Here is a 19,810-nt window from a genome sequence, read left to right on the forward strand (position 1 = left end):
TCCCCTCCCTTTCCTTTTCTTCTCTTCTTTGTCTTCTTCCTTTCATTCCTTTTAAACCACATCTTTTGGTCAGTGTGTCTCTTCAGGGTTGTGTGCCTGTGGAGGGAGGCTCTGTTTAAAGCAGGGTTGAGCTGGTCATTAGGCCAGGGACCTAAGATGTAGAAACTCAGTGATTCCCCGCTGACCTGGAGGAAACTTACTGAGTCCCTGTGCCTGCATTTTCTCTGTAAAAGAAGACCCCTAGTGTATACCCATTACCTACTGTGAGGACAGGGGTAGTTGAGAAGTCAGATGGTTTCATATCTGAAAGGGATAATTAGGCAAAGAGCAGAGACAAACAGGATACACAGTGAACTGGACTCCTGGGGCCCAGCTTCTAGTTCTAGCAATGTCCCTGACTGACTTGAATGTGTGGCAAGTCACTTAACCTTTCAATTGATTAAGGTTAGTACCACCTGACTTCCAGCTTTGGGATACAGGACGACAATACCTGCAGTAGTGGTAGGAACCCAAGAGCCCAATAAAGACATCGTGACATCGTAGATATGAGCCTGTGATCTGGAATGAAACTGGATTTGAGGCTGAGCCTTCTACTTATTATATAACATCGGGAGTATACAATTAAGAAAGGTAATAAATGTGTGAGTGCCCTGCAAACTGTTATGCAAAGCTAGGGTGTTAAAATTTATGGCATTCTTTTATTATGGTGTTATCATAACCAGAACTTGCTGTGGAAAGAGACTTTGCCGCTTTTTGAACCCAAGACATTGTTCACTTCTCTGTCTTGTTCTTCCATTAAAAAGAGGGAATTCAGGTAACATTTAGCCTGCATGCAGGCTTAAATTTATCTGAACAAATTAATTGTACCTCTCAGTTTCTCAGAGACTCTTTGTATTAAATGAGTTCATGACATCAGCCTATTACCCTTGCACTAAGGTATGTGAACAATAAATGAAGCTATGGTTTTGAAGACTGTCATATTTTGGCCAAAAAAAGTCCTTATCATTCCTCATTATTATAGTAGCACTGAGTAATTGCTACATTACCACACTTGAGTTTGAGTCATCTCACGTAAACCGCTCTTAATTTTTAACTTAAAATAACAGTTTCTGTTCTCGGTGGAAAACAGTGAGCTGTATTAGCCCTGTGACAACAACTCTATTACTGACAGGCAGAGGGCAGTCCCACTGGGACATGACATGATTATTTCCTCCCAAAGTACAGCTTTGTAAATTGAAGCCATCCTGGTCTAAATAAATACTGTGTGGAATTTTCTCAGTGAAAGCTAATACGATGCAGAAATATGTGGGCTCTTTTGGGTCTGAGTGCGGAAATGTAGTAATCAGATTTCTTCTGAACCTTTCCAAATATGGGACTTGAGCTAGCCTGCAGATAGGCATGAATGCTGTGAAATTGCTTCAGGTAGTAGAACCGTATTAGGGGTCTTTGGATTCTGCAGGGGAATGAGACTCGGTGAATGAAGAACCAGAAATGTTCGACTTTGTTTGTCTGCTGACTCCTTAGTGGCCTTGGACAACTCAGTTTTGTAATCTCAGGTCTCAGTTTCTCTCTCAGTGACATGGGAGGATTATATAGAAATCATTAGCAATGGAATGTGAAAACTGTGATATATGAATATGTTACATTTTCAGTATATTTAATTCATCGTGTGAGAGAAGAGCTTGTTTTTCAGAGTTCTCCTAGTTCATTTCCTGGAGACATTATGGTGAATCACCACCTCCCTGAAGCCTGATGGAGAACTGAGAGCATCTAACTATGAGTAGGCTCTCTTCCCAGACGTGAGGGTCTCCAGGTAGGGCCTTAGATAGTAGTTGAATGGGTTCAGAAATTAGATGAGGTTCTAGTTTGTGTGTATGTGTGTGTACGTGTTCATGCATGTGTGTGCATGTATGACTGTGTGCTTTCACATTGTGATGGTGGTGGTAATGGTGTGGTTGTATTTGTGTTGGGAGAGGGAGAAGTATGAATTTTATGAGTTTGGATATGTGGTTTCTTACTAGATATGTTAAACATTTTTCCCAAAGCTATGAAATGTTAGCAGTTTTGATCTAATACATATAGCATTTCTATTTGAAACAGCACATAACATCTCAGTCTTGAAATACAACAGTTAATTTGGAAAGCTCGGGTTTTCTCCCCAACGATGTCCTCTTTTAAATCTTATTCACTTAGCCTCTCTCTCTACTTCTCCAATTTCCTTGCTGTTAATACCACTAGGCTGAGGTCTGCTCTCTCCTCAAAGAGCTACAATATTGCCTCTAAAATGTATATCTTTGTGAGAGAAGACTGGGGAGCCTTGACTAGATAGTTGCAGTAGAGACTGGAGCCCTGAGGGTAAGGAATTTGGGTAAAAGTGACTAAGAAGAAACATCTCATTTTAGATGAGAGAGAATGTGGTTGTTCAAACAATGATAGAATTATAGAAACTGACTTCATCAAATCGACATTCAGCTCAGAGAGAAAGAACTGCCTTCTCTCATGAAATTGTTTTGCAGGAGAAGAGAAGGGAAACCAGAGAGAGAGAAGCAGAGATGTTTGGTAGAGTTAAGAGAGTGTTGAAATTGTTTTTGATAAAAACTTACTCAGAAATGGAGATTCTCTTTATGCTGTTATCATTTGTATGGGTGGATTGATGTTAGCTTGTTACTGAGTCTATAAAATGGTTGTTTCAAGCATAGGCTTTTCTGCATAATTTTTGAAATTTCTGCTTTTTTTCCTACAAATTTATCCTAGCTTAGAGGGGACTAAACTAATAACATTGGGCAAATCAAGGGAGGATACATATGCCCTACTCTGCTTAATGGCTCATTTAGTTACTGTCTTTCTGCTGTTTTCCTGGGTTGCTTTAACCACTGGTCAGAAGGTTACACAGGACCTCTTTTGGCCTCTTGCTGTCCTTGGCCAAAGCTGATGGCAGGCTACTGGTGGAGTGTTGATCTTACTCCAGCAGTGGTTCAGGGCATCTCTTAGGCTGCCTTCTTCTATGGACTCAACATCGATGCAAGTCAAGGAAAGAATGCATGGATGATGGAAGCTTTTCCATAAAATATACACAAAGAGATCATTTTAGCTACTCCAAAATGGAGGAAATGTATTCTTGCTGAAGGAGAAGGGAAGTATATAGAAGCAAACAAATAAAGACAAAAAACAGGAAAGGCATGTCTTAATTTTGTTGATTTGCCAAAGATTCTCATCTTGATAAAAGATGCAGATATAACACAGAAGGAATAATGGTGAAGAATTTCCTTACTTCCAATCAAGTGTTAGTAATCTCTTAAAACTAATGGATACTGATTTCCCAGAACTCTTGCTTTCTTTATTTTAACTAAGAGAATGTATAGCAGTTCTGCAGTTAGTCCTCACTGCGATAGCCTTCTCCAATATCCAGTTCTCAGCTATTTTGAGCACAAGGAAGCTTTACACTTCCCTACTCTTTTGAAGTTTGATGGACGATATGACTTGCTTAGAATATGGGTAGAAGCATTTAATGTCAAGGGCTTGACTCCCTAGCCCTCTCTTTTACTTTGCCATGATGACTAAATGACCCAGAGCATGGAGTCAACTTATAGAGGACAGTTGTTCTATCCTGGAGAAGTGCCAACATTTGTAGTGGACTTTATGCGAGCAAGAAATAAACATTTGTTGTATTGTGCCCATGAGGACTTGGGGTTGTTTGTTATTGCATACAATCTGTAACTATATGGTGATAGTGGTAATTTACACAGTGACTAACAATAGCATCTTTAACTTTTAGTCTTTTAGTTAATCTACTGCAATCTGCATGGTATCTTTAATTTTCTTCTATGAGTCCACATAGACTCATGACCTGGTTTATGTTCTTCGTGGCAGGTATGACAAGCTGGACTGTGAGATGGGACCATTAGGAGAAATTACGGACTGATGGGATTTAGTGGGGGTAATATCAACCTTTTTCAACACGCTGGTTTCCCACTTTCCTCACTCTTACCTGTGGTGTGCTTCCATTCTTACCCACAGTCCCTATGCCCTATAGATCCTCTGTGGAATTTTCTAGTGCTGAGAAATTAATCACCTTCTTTTGCAGTATTGTCGTATATTGTGGGATTTAGTAGGGAGACATGACTATTTCTGGCATTTCTTCCCAAGCTAACTGTGTTTATTTCCTCCTGAGTCATTCCAGAACACATGCATAAAGAAGATTTGTTCAAATGGAGCATAATTTATATCTATAGTCTATATCCATATCCATAGCTCTATATAATTTACAGGTATTTTCCCATGCACTCATGATATCCTATTTCTCTCTTTAAATTTTACTTTTTAAAAATCTTGTTATGAAGACCTCATTCACAAGGGAGAAAACACAACTCAGAGAGATTTAAATGGTAAGAGTCTCACAGAATGAGAAAGCTCAGGAATCATAAGCATGGCTTGATCCAGCAGCTCAGTGCTCACTAATGAGATGACTCTTTCCATGTCTCTGCCCTTCCTTTCATAGGGTCAGATTCAACCTAAGATTGCTTCTCTGTGGCCACAGATGGTTGCAAAATAGCTCCTAGGCTAGTCGTTCCCCTCTTCACATCATACAAGAATGAAAAAGTCTTTTATCAGCATGGTCTCAAAAATAGGAAGTTTCTTTTTCAGAAGTCTCCAAAAAATGTCTCTTCGTGACGCACTGGTCTAAACCGAGTTACTTGACACACTGCTCTATGCACAGGGTGATAAACTTTGCTGGCCAATTAGTGTTCATTGTGAACCTTAGAATAGAGCTAATCGTACTGCAGATACCTGGCTAAGAATATGAAAGTAGTGACGCTTGGAAAGAAAACCTTGGGGCTGTTGATGAAAGGAAGCTGGAGAATGGACATTGGAGGGGGATGGGGAGGAGTCAGCCAACACTCGACCACGACGGCCTCACTTTCCTCTTTATGGCTCTAAACTAGGGCCTCTTCCTCTGTTCTCACTGGTCCTTTTTTATAACTTAAGACATTACCGATGCATGAAATTTTGACAGAGATGAAAACAAGGCATCTTTTCTGTATAAGGAAGTTGGTTAAGTGAAAAGGAAACAAAGGATTTGGTAAACCTCCCCTAGAATTTAGTAGAGTGTTTGTTCTTAACAAACAAATAAACAAGCAGACAAGAAAGCATAATGACTACATAAAACACACATACCTTCAGTAGCCTGCAGGACCTCAAAGTCAGTTTTGTGTTTCTTTTGTGATGTGCATCGTCCTGATTCAAAATGACAGTAGTTGTTTTTATGATGTACCAACTCCCAGCGGGGATGGCTCATCATTCACTTCTATGCAAGACAACCATCCTCTAATAATAAAGAAAAGAGCAATCTAGGGAAAGAAATGGTCTCTTATAATGATCATTTCTCATAAGGGATCTTTCCAAACATTTTACAAATATTAATTAAACCTCCCAGTGTCTCTGTATGATGAATACCTATTTTTATGGAGTGGAGCAGACAGAGTCAACTGACCAAGGCCTCTCTGCGAGTAAATGTCAAAAGCAAGGACCGTGGCTGTTGGGCTTACAGCTTTAGTTGCAGTCACCCGAGAGCATTGCCATTTAACTTCTTTCCCTTCCCAGAGGGGAAAAGTATGCACAATCAAGAAGAAGCAAATATATTTGTTCTGTTTCTGCCTGGAACCAATTAATATCAGTTTGAAGGACACTACCTGATGACTTTACACATACATTGAATGAATGGAGTAAAATGACCAGCAGAGAAGGCATGGTACGCCTGTACCAAGAAAATAAAATTCTTGTGCTTTAATTTTTCTCAAATATTATTTATAGATCACTCACAGAGTGCTAGTCATTATATTAGTCCCCGCATGGAATTTTCAGATGGCTACTTTGAGAGATGACAGAAGACTGTGAAGCTATGAAGGACTTGGATAAAATTATGCATTCGCTTTGATAGAATTACATCAATTCTACAGATGATTAAGATACAACTCCTGCCTTGTAGAATGTACTGTTCGATAGGTGAGATATAAAAACTCAATAATTGTACTATAAGCAAAATATAATAAATGCAACAACAAAGGTATTTGTAGTTTACTGTGGAAAATAAAAGTCGTGAAATCTTCTGGTTGGAAAAATCATCACCTGGAAATTCCCTAGAGAGTGTGGCGTTTCGTCTGGGCCTGAATTTATAAGGATTATAAAGATAAGGGCAATAAAGAGCAAAGGTACACTAGTGAAGAGACGAGTATTATACAGTCTCAGAGGTGGGAAGACTTGGTTTATATATAAGTAATGATATTTGGCTGGAGTGTAATCGTGAATGGAGTAACTGGAAACAAAAGTTGAGAAACATGGATGCTTTTAGTTTGACAACTAAGGAGTGTAGATTTAATCCAGGAGGAAATGTAGAGTGGTTAAGAGGTTTTATAAATTTCATAGCTACTACTTTGTCTCATGAGATAGCTCTGATAGCTCATATCAGAGTTGGAATGCTAGTCTGGCTGAAGTGTAGCCCAATGCCAGGTGAGTCCTAACAGTTAGAGATGCTGTTCTCTTGGAGCTCAGATACGAATAGGTTAAGGTCAATGTTGAGGCAAGAGCATCAAGCCGCAGCTGAGAGGGTTGAAGATAGGAATGCATAATGTGGAGGCACACTAAATGCCTTACTGACTAACAAGAAGTATAGGTGATTCTTCTTGTTTTGGATTCTTGGTAAGTTATAGAAAGAGGCAGTGTATACAGTGGTCTGAGAGTGGCTGATCTGTCACCCAGGCTTTGTATGATTAGGCAATCACTTCTGCGATTATAGGCAAGTCCTCGGAAAAATCTGTTTCCTTATCTGTAATGAGGGAGTGGACTAAATCAGCATTTTCCAATGTGAGTTCTGTGGATAATTAGTAATAAAGAATGTCCTATTAGGAAAAAAAAGAGTCTGTGGTCAGATAAGTTTGGGAAATAATATAGACTCGATTCCATTCTGCGAGTCACGATGTGACATGCTGCAGCCTTGGAGAGTCCTGCAGAAAGAAAGACAGTTTTACTCTGCTGAATCTAGCCTTTCCCAAACTTCTTGGATCAGAAGGATCTCATTTATTTATTTATTTTTTTCATGCAACCACGCCTATTAGCTTCCTGTGGAACACTGGAAAATTTTGGGCGAGATCATTTTAAGGGAAAAGTTCCATTCTCACATTCTCTGATACTGCGTTGCCCCTGAAGGTTTCTTCTCAGTGTGAGATTTCACAAATCCAAAGGAAGGTCACTCCTATAGTCCGGTTGTGTGAATTTTCCTACCTATAGTACAAGCTTGACTATCATCCCCTAATCGACTTTATCTCAGAGTGTTGGAAAGAAGTTCTTTAAAAGTGTTCTTAAGAGTGCTTTGAGATCCTCTAAGTGTCCCTGGTGGATTCGTCATATAACTTCATTAGAAATCTTGTATGCTAAGGAGCTATCAACTTCAGCTTCCAGTTTGGAATCATTATATTTCTAACGTATTCTAGTAACCAGGAAAGAGCCGAGGGATTATTTTTTCCTTCTCTCTCTCTCTCTTTTTTTGTATCTGCATATAATGTAATTTAACCCAGCAAAAACGACACTGATTGTCTGTCCCACAGGACTTAATTAACTCCCAGCTTCATGGTGCGCCACAGAAATAATAAGAAAAGGAAAAGTTCGGATGTTCCGTACCTGTCCATTTCCACCTCTGGTGCATAATGAGATGTCAGGAGTGGTGACACTGATGAGATGTGTAAAAGATACTGATTGCAGGAGGTGGTGAGCTGCCTGCTTGGCTCCTGGGAACTCTGGCCAGGCTGGAAGGACCTCAGACCCAGCAAACAGCCTTTTCCTTCAGATTACAATTTCCACCACGCTTCTCACTCACCTCCCTGCCACGTGAGTGGTGGTTTTGTAACCTTCGGCTCTGCCTTCTGCACCCTGGTTGGATGTTATGACAGTTGTCACGGGGCACATGCCATGTTTATTAAGCTGCCTGTGGCAAATCCAGACTGGTAGTTCAGGATTCTACCAGCCAGCCCTCAGGGGAATCCATTAAGAAATTGCAAGGCTAATAAAAATTGTGCTGGATGAAATTGCAGTCCTCTGGTGCCACTCAGTGATGGGTGGAATCTGGTTTTACATTTTAATGGGGGCAGGGACTGAAGGCTTGAACTGGGACCCTTGCAGTAGTAGCACCACAAGCTGTGCCTTCTTAACCCAGAGCAGGAATGGTGCAGTAAGAGGACAAGCTTGCTTCTCTGTGTGAGGTTTCTGTACATTCGAGATAGCAGTTTGTTAGCGTTCCTTACATGCTAACAATGCATTGTTCCTGGAAAAAAGCCTCACTCCACCATGTGGCATGCAATTTGGGCTCCAGTGTGAGTCCTCTGGCCTCACATTCATTGTAGCCTTCAGTGCCTGTGTCTGAACGGAGCCTCAAAAACACGTGGGGGACAGTTTCCAGTTCCTCGTCTAGGTAAATTATCCTAAAACTTTTATAGTGATAACTTCTCACAAAGGAGATTGTGTGAGATCTCTTGAACAGCCATTCCAGCACTTAAATTTATCTTCATACTATACCCCATCCAATCCAGGGACCACTGCAAAAGAAGGCAATTCTTCATTTCTTTTCTGAATCCCGTCTGCTCATAGAATTCATCGCATCACCTGGATAAACCGGTTATTCTCAAGCATTAAAATGAAACAACCAAATATAATTGGGAAGATTGAGAAAAAGAAAAAGAAAAACATAATAGGGTATTTCGGTACTAGGTACGATGCCACCTAGAGAAGTGTATTTTGTATTTTATTGTGAAGAAACACTACGACTATTACTACTAATATTAACTAGTAATATTAGTATTACCAGAGGTAATATTAACTGAGTGCTTACATCTGGTCAGGAACTGAGTGCAACCCTTTGCTCGAACTTTCCATTTAATTCTCAAAATGAAGCTTTGAAGAGATTATTATTATCTTCAATATACAGATTAAATTGCTCAGAGAGTTTTAGTAGCTTGTTTAGTAGCTTGTTTTAAGTGGCAGAGCAGGGAATCAGAGACAAAAGAATTCTAGAGCCTATGCTATTACTGCTAATTTTCTTTTGAAAAAAGTTCAAGAAAGAAAAAAGATCTGTTTTCTTTTATAAACATTAACCAAGATCAATACGTGAAAGTACAATATGAATTTGTGGAAGCAGATCTCTAGGTACTGGAGGAAGTTGAGATATATTAAAATTTATCCCCTGAGCTTCAACCTCAGCTGTGGACATGGGCTAGTTCTACCCCTCTATCTGCCATTGGTCCTGCCAGCTCCTGCCTTTTTCAGGACATGGTCCTACCGCTTGTGTTCTAGATTCTTTCAGTGAGGTTTTCTGCTTCCTGTATCCTTCTGCTCTGGTAGTGATTTGAGTGAAAGTGTCTGTATGTGTGTGTGTGTGTGTGTGTGTGTGTGTGTGTGTGCGTGCGCGTGCACGCATGTTTATTCTGGTGAGATAGAGATGTGCATCATGGAGTTATATCTTCTCCGTAACTACTACACGGTTAAGTTTTGTGGAATGTACACGTAAGTAAACATAATTAAATCTGAGGGACACTAGAATGAAATCAGTTCTCAAAACTTTATTGTGAAAATTTTAGAATTGCTATTGAGACTGTAGACACTGGGAAACACAAAAGAATCATACTCTTACCAGAGAAATGTTATGCAAAGGATGGTTTACTCATAAAGGCCTTCTTACTTCAAAGGGAAAGCCTTTGGCTTCTAAAACCATAATAATTTTACCATATTCTACCTGGGTTTTCTTCCAGGTTGTGGAGGTGGAGTTATGCTTGACACAGCTGATTTTCATGGTATCTTTCTGAATTCTTTTATTAAATCTTAATAATGGAATAACATTTTGTAGAAATTACTTATTTTGCAGAGTAGAGAGAGCCTCATAATTTCCTTTGCTGTATTGTTTTAGTGAAGTAACAGGAGCTCAGATTTATAGTTCCAAAGTGTTTAGTTGAATCTTCCTTCTAAATTTTCTGGAAAATGAGGCAAGCATCTTATAGGGTAGGCATGAGAGGTGCTTGTGTGGGAGATACCGAAGTTCCATAATTTTTAGTTGCTTGCCAATATTACATTACTCTGTAATTTCGGCTTCTCTCTTCCTACTATTTTGGCCTCTGCACAATATTACTTGTGTTTTAACGTACAAAACAAAACAAGACAAAACACTTTTGTATCTCATTACAAAAATTATACTTGCTAAGAGTTGAAAATAAAAAAAAAAATAATGGAAAGAGAAAAAAATCCTACTTAATTTCAGCATCCAGGTGCTTTGATCCTGGCCAAGAAAATATTGGTCAGTGATGTCATGAGGAAGATTTCTTCAGTACCTTTCCCCCTATAACCTTCAAGCTGGAGAGTTTAGAGATGGCAACTCCTCATTTTCATGTCTACAGGCATTAGTTGCAGAAGTATGGTAATTTTGTGAAGTAATCAAAAGACATTCTCTGTATATTAGATGAGCAAATTTAGAAGTGTGGTAAGTTCAATGTATGGGGTGAAATATCTATGTGTCATTATATATCTGACCATAAAATCCACCATTAAGACAAATTTTAAGACTTTTTATTCTGTCTTAAGAAGCCATCCCTTTCAGCATCATGAATAATTGACTCTATTCTTTATTGGGATATCGCAGACTTCTGTGGTGTAATTGGAGGAATGGTACATTTGGCCTATTCAGGCTAACATATTTATTGGGGCCATTTTTTCCTCAATTTTTATAGAGAATTTCAAACATATGAAAGTAGAGAGAATAGCGTGATGAACCCCATGTACCCATCACCCACCTTCAACAGCTATCAACTTATTTACTTTTTCTAAAAAAAATTAATTGAAGACCCTTTTATATGAGTTACCTTTGAAAGGGAAATATGCAAGTGGGAATTTTAAGGAGAAAGGTAAGTTTTTTGTGTATGAGGTGGGTTGTGCTTGGTATGCCATCAAATTCCATTTCCTGAGCAACTAAGTGACTATTCATTAATTTCAAGGCAATAAATAGTATATTGACCTTTTATATGGGACAGGTACATGACATACAGCTATTTTGTGTATATTATTTTTACAGCATTGTGGAGTAGGTATTATTCGCTCCATTTTACAGATAAGAAAATAAATACTTCTGACGGTTGGGAGACTTGCCCACACTCCCATGGCTAATAGTGTTGGAGCCGGGATTTTGAAATGTAGTCTGCCTAATGTTAAACTTTCTCTTAAGCCTGCTGCTGCCTGCTGAATAAGTTTCTGAAAATCATAACAAATGATATGTTGGAGGTGGAGAGGAGATGAGATGGGAAAAGGATGAAGTAGTATGGGAAATAAATTTGAATTAGTCAAAAGAAATCTTTCAATAAAATCTCATGTCTAGTGAAATTAGAGCAGTGCCAAGTGAACTCAGTTTAACTTCAAGGACACAGCTTTATTTTACTAAGGAAGAAAAGTATTTCGATTTTATTTTGAAAACTTGGGTTCCAAAACCAAGATTCTTTTCACAACCCATAACTATATCTCTGGCCCTGGAGTATGGAAGGGCTCTGAAAGAAGAGAGGGGCTTCACTCATTCCTACCCTAATTTTTTAATGAAAAAATGTTCACTAGAATAAAACAAAGAAATATGCCAAACGAGTAAAGGAAAGGACTCAGGGAGCAGATATTATCAGTGCTGGGAAAGGCAACATCTGCACAAGGTTGTTAAGATGTAGCAAGCCAAGATGGCCGCTGCAGTAACCACAGGCTATGTGAAGAGATAAATGGTTGACCCCAGCCCGTGTCAGGCTACGATTGATGCCACTATCAGCCCTAGTGCCTTCCCAATGATTTTTTAAAAAAATCTTTGATAGAGTGTGTTATCTAGTTACTGGCACGAGGGCAATAGCCTGCAGGGGTGAAGGAAAAGGAAAGAATAAAAGGTCACTCCAGGAGGACAATCTCTGTCGGACTAAATGAGAAAAAAGGATCTAGTTGAAAAGGGGAGGAAATAAATAAATAACAAAAAAAGCAGCTGCTAGGTGCATGGACGGGATAAGTGAAATTGCTGTTTCCCTTTTCTCTGTCCTCTCCTCTCTCTCTTTCCCCCTCCCTCCCATATTTTCTTTCTTCCCTCTTTCCCTTCTTCTGTCCTCCTCTCTCTTCTTTTCTTTTAAATTAAGGTAGACCTTGAGCTATGCTAGCTAATTTAGCAGATGTAGCTATAGATTCTATATTTTTTGTTATTTCCTTGGACTTTTTAAATGGTCTGATTGGGATTGTTAAGATTTTTAAAAAAATCTCTAGAAGAGGTAAAATTATAGGCTTTAATTAGCACTCCCACTCTGCCTGTAAAATAATGATAATTCAAGAGTCAAAGATACAAAACAAAATTCCTCTAGATAATGGAAAAAATATGGCATCATAATATGCTATTATTAATTTATTCGTGGTAGATATGTGAATTTGATTTTGTAATAACTCTCCTGTTTTCCTCCCTATGTGCACTAGTACGTGTGCAAGTATGTGCACACACATATACATACACAGGTGTACCCAAGTGCATAGTTATTTTCAAAAGCACCAATGCATACTTTTGGAAAAGCGAGATTAAAATTACTTTTGCTCAGTATTGTTGCACTAACAGAATTCTATTTTATGATAATAGAAACTTAAATTGGCTCATCTTAGCCTTGAAATAAGTTTTGCAGGGGAAAAAGAAAAGGGAAACTGAGATAGTTTTTTGTTGGTGTTGTTGTGTAAAAGAATATGGCTTTAATTAGTATATATTTTTTCTTTTTAATTGACCTGGAAAAATCTAGTTTCCCCCCCACCCCCTACATAGACTGTAGAAAGTAAAATGTTGGTTCCATGGCAAGAGGCCTGAAGGTCAGAGTAAATCCATGGCATTAATGTTCTCCTCTGAGAAGAGTCATGTTGGATATAAAAATATTGTTCCTTAAAAGCAACTCTGGAGAGAGTAGAGAAGTATATTTTAGGCAGATTGCACACTCTTCTAAGGCCAGAGGAGTTTAACAATGTGACTCCTTTGGCTTTTTCACTAGCCAGTGCACTGCAGGGCCATCTTTGGTTGGCGCAAATAGAAGGACTTGCTTTGTCATCCCTTCCTCTTCCTGATGTCACAGGCATCAGAATAAGGAAAAGAACATAATCTATGAGGCTGGAAGACTTGGGTTCTATCTCCGCCAACACCATCTTACAAAGTGGGCCTGGGTCCATGACTTAACCTCTCATGCTATAATTTACCTCATGTACATGATGGTAGGAGTGCTTCACAATATCTCCCTGTAATGCTTTTGGTATTTAAATGAGTCTACAGATGTGAAAATCCTCTGAAAGTACTAAAGCACCATTCAACTCGTACAGTTCTTATATCAGTGTGGATTCCAGTGGTGCGTGGTGGTGGTGGTTGGCTGCAATGTGGACAAAGGCTTGCATAGAACACTGTAATGTGGTACTTGCAGAGTAGAGAAATGAAACGGTGGTTCTTGGAAATTTCCATAGAATTATTTAAAGTGGGAGCAGGGTGGATGAAAAAAGTTTTAAGGCTGGACAAAAAATATATAAAGTGCATTTTTTTTTGTGCTTTTAATAATTTCTAGTATGAAGACATAAAATATGTGCTATATAATTTGGTTTGCCCATAAAATTAATATGTTTGAGGTACTAAATTTAAAATTAAAGTTTATCTTGTCAATAATTTGTTTCTCATCGAGGTATAAATTATATATAACAGAATGCACAGTGTATAGTTCATTGACATATGCATAAACTGTGACATAAAATATATAGAACATTTTATTACCCAAAAAGTTGATTTTGTTTTGTTTTATTTTTTATTTTAATTTTTCTGCCATAAATGGTGATGCAACAACTGAACCTTAAGAAATCTATCTTTTCCTTATTTTTGTTTAAGGAAAAGTATGAGAAAGACAAGGAGTGAGTAGTGACACTTACTAAGCACCTGTTATTTGTCAGGCACTTAGTCTTCACACATATTAGTTAACTCACTATAATGGCCCTTGGAAAAATCTCTATTTTCTAGATGAGGAACTGAACTTCAAGATAATTAGGTGACTGTCAAGGTCAAATAGTTGATTAAGTTGAGGTTTGAATGCATGTAAAGCCTATTTTCTTCAACTGGTAGAATAAAACAGTTGCTATTATTTGGGGACCTGAGGGTCTTGCACAGAATCAGAAATACTGAAAGTTCACATTTTTAGGAAAAAGAAGTCTGAACAGAAAGAACTTTTCCCACTGAGGGAAGAAAACGGATTAGGTATAACTTTTGATTGGCAGTTCAGTCTAATTTGAGATCTTTCTGTTTCCGGGGCTATCTTTTTCTCATAATTTCAGATTTCTGAAAACTTTACCACTGTTGAGACACATTTTTATGTTCGTCTAGATTATTCTTTAAGGCACAAGCTCCTGATGTCTGAAAACAGAGATTTGAAGCCCTGGCTCCACCACTTTCTGGTATTTTGTCCTTGGGCACATGTCACTTTGCCTCTGCAAGCCTCAGTTTTCTCATCTATAAATAGGACTAGTAAGACAGACCCCCTCATTAAGTTGTCGTGAGGTTTAAATAGGTTATGGAAGTAAAGGTCTTAGTGAAGTTCCTGGTATCTAATAAATGCTCAATCAATGTTTATCTTCATTATCATCATTATCATGCTTCCCAGCCTCATGCCTTCAGCTCTGAGTATTCTAATTGTTTTGGTTTTTATTTTCATATTTTCCAAACTCAGATTGATTTAATGTGCTATCAAAATGGGGGAACGTGAGTGAGTGAGGAAGCAGCTGGAGTCTAAGACTGCACATGCCTCGTCCCCAGCCATGGAGGGCTTTTCAAGTTCTGCTGTTTGCGCTGTGTCATGGTTCCCCCAACCCGGTACCCACTGCCGTACCTACTACCTGCTATTCTACTTGGTTCCTGTTCAACTAGGTGCCCCTGGGAGGTGATCCAAGCACCCGGCTCCATGCCTGCTATTTAGTAGGTGTTGCACTGCTATTTGTTAAATGAATGGCATTTCCAAATTTCATTCCTGGACCAAGCTCCTCACTCTTCTGTTTTCCTCATGGAATGAGGAATAAGGTAGAAGTTAATTTTCTGGGCAATTGAAAAAATTCCCTTAAAATACCAAGCCATGTTTATATTGGTTTTTGTCTTCTAAAACAGAGGAAAGGCTTTTCTGCCTTTTTGATTGAGTATAGGCAATAGAATCAAATGTCTTCTTGATGCTTCTGGATCATTAGCATAACTTTTAGCTGTTTTACTTTTTAAAAATAATACCTCTACCCTAGGTAGTATTGAAATTGCAGGAAGGTGTGTGCTCCTTGCTAAATGGACCACGACCGCTGATGTGTTCTCTCCTTGCCATTGCTGTCAGACCGCAGCTCTCACATCTGGTCGCTGTCAGCAGCCTCCACTTCCTTCTAATCGCTTCTTCTGTTCTCTCCTTTACCAGCTGACAAGATAACAAAATGTTAATGGAGATATATGAAAAATCAGAGTAAAACATTCTGAGGAAAGCCTTGAAAGACACTCAATGAAGTGCATGAGGTTTTAATGAGTGGAGATTGTGACATATTCCCCTCCCTCTGCCCCCATTTCTCTTTAGTCGTCTTTGTGACTGAGATTGTGAGAGACCAGCTATGTATCTCTCCACCATCAAGATCTAATACAGTGCTCCTACAACGCTAGAGCCGAAAGCTCTTTATTCCTTACATTTCTGTTTCTTCTTTTAAACATAAGACACAAGATAATCATAGCTACACAGATTCCCAGACAGAATTATGCCTATTTATCCTTAAGTTTGCACTTCACTTTCTTACTTTTATAACTGAAAATATGCTAAGATGAAAAATAAATTGTTGATGCCACCTGTGCCATGTGTTAAGTCATAGCTAAAAAGTACGCTCTGATTTATTAATGTCTACTATCAATTATCTAAAAAAATACTGTCTATTGTATGACTTTTTAGAAATAATTTAGTAATCATGTAACATTTGAGAATAAAGAGAATAAAGAAGCATATTTAGTATTTTAAATAAAATTAAAATCCAATAATATTTGACTTTTCTATGGAAAAACTAGTAATGACAAAAAAGAGTCTACCTCATTTTTCTCACTTTTCTATTTGTAACATCTGAATTATTTTCATGATTTGGTGTCATCCTTGAGCATTTCCTCCTTTGTGTTTTAGAGGTGGGCCAACCTTGGTTTAGTAAATAAAAACTTTGAAATTATATGTGATTTCTAGTTCATAGATTCTGAACTTCCTTTTCTTTGTAACTGAGCTTTTGTCTGCATTCCTTGGAGGCATTCCCGATTAGGTTATAATTTCTGTTTTTACTTTTACTCAGTCCAAGTATGCCTCAGGCAAAGGATACCCTTAAATTCTCCAGCATAATACTGACTTCAGGGAAAGAATAGTGGTTCTAAACTTCATACTGATATTGGCATCCAGGCAGATTTTAAGGTTAAGAATCTGTGCAGGATCACTGAGCACAGAGCATTGTTCATAGGACTATGGCATGATATTCAGAATGATGCTCTCGTTTTGTTTTAATATATCACAGAGGTGGAGACTGACAACATGCAAACTGTGCGAGAGTAGGGTATGTGGGAGTAATCCTTTCGTTTCAAGCTCATTCCCTCTCTTCCATTGCTCTACTTTTTTAAACAACTCGCGTGCCTAATGCCTTCTTCGAAGAGGAGTAAAGTGAATAGCTGGCTTCTAGGCCTTTCTCTTAGGGAAACTATTTGGTTAATAATGGATTCACTTTTCTTCAGCGAACCAGGATTTTAGCTAAAAAGAATTCACGCTGTCTTCCTTTCCTCATTGATCTGTGTTCTCATTTGGAAAAGGATAATTTTAATGGCATTGCCGCAACAAATAAGTATTTTCATTTTGCTTTTCTAATGAGCCGAATGGGCTTGTTTCTTTTTCTTTGCGGCCTGCTCCTTTGTCATAACTCAAGAGTTTTCAAATCTGTCCTCATAACTCCAGTTTGTTGTAGAGCAAGAACTTTATTAACATTTTCCTGCTAGACATGAAAACAATTAGAGCAGTGACTAGAAGGAGTTAAAGAGGACCCCCCAAACCTTGAAGCCAAACAGACATCACAGGGCAGGGATAGCAGGTAAAGTGGTTGCTATAAACACTTTCTCTTGAAAGCTGTGTCTTTTCAATAAACACACTGTAAGGCCCTAGCAAAATATTTCCAGTTGCCTTCATGGGTGGTGCAGTGCTGGAAGCTGTTAGCTCATGCTCAGTTAAATTTCAAATGTCAAAGCTCATTAATAGTGATTTTAGCCAAAGACAGCTTGTAAGGAGCTGTGCAAACTTAACTTCCTCAAATAAAATAAGAAGAAAGATGACCATTTAACATTGCTTTTCCTCCCCCTGCTTTCTTCACCTCCACTTCAAGTTTGTTTTGGGTTTTATTGACAGTGGGTTTCAAGTTTATACTCTGCATTTCCCTTAATTTGCCTTGTCCTTTTATCCCCCCCCTTGGGAAATAGGCCTATTACAAAGGTGTTGCGATGTTCTTTGAGTTTTAGGAGGAGCGTTTTGTCTGTTTGAAGCGGGCCTGGAGGAGTCTGTGAAAGTGTTAAGGCAGAAGGTTCAGCTTTTGAGCAAGAGAAACACACTGTGTTACGATTATGTGTTCAGATGCTGTTTCCAGCCTTGTCTGAATACAAATGTAAAAGGAGATTTTGTTTCCACAATAAGCAAGTTTCAAATTAAAAGATTAATACAAGCAAGCACCCTCATTATTTGTAGCATGGCCAGTTCTTAACCCCTGTGGTTACCTGAAAAATTAATGAAAAAAAATTTTTTTTTAACCTGGTCTGAATTTACTTGTGTGGTTGTGACTGTGGGTTGACCTGCTATGCGAGAGTCTATGACAAACTAATTAATAATTAAGCTACAATTACAAATTCAGTATCAACTTAGCCTCCCTTTTGATGTTGAGTTTTGCTAGCAGTACGCTTTACTGTGCTCTCTTCTTGAATCTTGCAAAGATAGGGCACCAAGTGAGCAATGCCCAGAGTTTCAGTGTGTGTACAGGGGGCCTAAGGAACCAGGGCAAATGCCTCAGAGGTGGTCTAGGTGTGAATCTCTTCGAGCCTCTCTTAATGGGCTCTGTGGCCACAATTTTCTTGAAAAATTTGAACTTGGGTTGTACTAAAATTTTTGTGTGACTTCAGTCAGAGGGGGAAGAATACTTAGGATGTGTGCTTATCAGGGGATGGTGTTATATCCGGGATTTCTTCTGAAGATTTATGGCTATTCTCTTTTAGGGGCAAGCATGCATCTCAAATAGAGATTACGGCTCTTTTTCTCTTTTCTACTGAAATAAGAAATTTTGCCCTTTTTCCTCCTAATGGTTTGTTTGATTTTTAAAGAAGTTGAATGATTTGGACAAATGTTGCTATGCTAAACAAAGTCATTAATTGTGAACTGTCCACCATCCTGAAATTAAAAGGAATCTCATTACAGTCTTTAAATGGATGTGTGTTCAGTTACTGTTTATAGTTGGCTCACAGATAAAAATTTTAATAATATAAGATCACGTTGAGTAGGCTGGATTGTTCAGAGTATTAGATGTTTGCATGTCTTCTTTTTCAAAGCCAAGTGATTATATGTTTCTGCAAGTAGGATCATAATCTGGGAAGCAGTCCTGAGAATACTGTCTTTTTGTTTTTATCTTCTCTACCTTCTCTTGTACACATCCAGATTTTGCCCTTCTGAAAAAAAGAAACAAGTGTGTGTGACATTGTAAACATTGGCTCGTATGTTGGTTTCTTCTAGACAGTCAGCTTCTTGAGAGCAGGGAATTATATTATTTATCATTTTATCCTCGGGCTCTAGCACAGTCCCTGGCTTAAATGTTTATTGGTTGAATTTAGTAAAACTTCATTAATTGATACACTAACAAGATTGTAGGTGAAATATTTAACTTAGGAGAAAAATCAATTTTAGGGACTCTAGCACATTAATTATTTGTATGCAGATGGAAGCTGCAAATTACAAATAAGTGCTATCAATTTATTGAAGCAGGTAAGGAGGCACTCTGCTGGCAGACACAGTACCAGCAGTTTGAGTTATGCCTTAATAAATATATTCTGCAATCTTTTAAAAAAAACGCTGAATAATTTTACCAGAGACAAAGAAATTGCTAAAATTTCAGTCAAGAGAAAGTTTTTTGGTGTCACCGTAATTCACAATTGACAGCCTGTTTCACATAACTGGTCTAATTAATTAATTTGGTCTATTTAACTTATAAATAAGTGCCCACTATGTGCCAGATACTGTGCTAGTGCCTTGTAATTTACAGGTAATTATAATGTAGTCCCTACTCTTGTAGAGCTCATGACCTAGCAGGTAAAAATATTAATGTAATATCAATATGAATATGGCCCACAAAAGACAACAATAACAATAAGAACAGAGTGCAGGGCAGATACTAAGGAAAGAATATTTTCTTAGGGCCAGAGAAAGTCATCACAGAGATGGAGTCAGACCTTGAGAGATGACTGCATTGCCAAGGAGAGAAGGTGCATATGCATAAGCATGGTCATGATATGTGTAGGAGACAGCATAGCTTTTGGTAAAGCTTGAGGATGGTGCATATCCCCGTGGAGGTGTAGGGTGAAGTGGACATAAAGCTGGGGAGACTAATTATGGGATGGGGGCATGTGTTCATTTGAATTTGGACTTTATTCTTTAGGCACTGACAATCAGTTTTCGTCTAAGCTCCATACCTGTGCATTCCG

The 19,810-nt window shown here is 38.4% G+C and overlaps 1 protein-coding gene and 1 long non-coding RNA gene across 2 annotated transcripts in view; both read left to right on the forward strand.

Annotated features, from left to right (window-relative positions):
- The window catches only part of PKHD1 (PKHD1 ciliary IPT domain containing fibrocystin/polyductin), a 411,516-nt gene that overhangs the window by 88,085 nt on the left and 303,621 nt on the right, over positions 1 to 19,810 (forward strand). The window lies entirely within an intron of this gene.
- LOC120594922 (uncharacterized) overlaps positions 1,183 to 19,810 on the forward strand; it is a 21,598-nt gene continuing 2,970 nt past the window's right edge. The window contains exons 1-2 of the long non-coding RNA XR_005650740.1: positions 1,183 to 9,447; positions 17,650 to 17,652. This is a non-coding gene — a long non-coding RNA (uncharacterized LOC120594922). The remainder of the gene's footprint in view (positions 9,448 to 17,649; positions 17,653 to 19,810) is intronic.

This window comes from Pteropus medius, unplaced genomic scaffold (genome assembly GCF_902729225.1).
Source record: "Pteropus medius unplaced genomic scaffold, Ma_sr-lr_union100, whole genome shotgun sequence".
NCBI lineage: Eukaryota > Metazoa > Chordata > Mammalia > Chiroptera > Pteropodidae > Pteropus > Pteropus medius.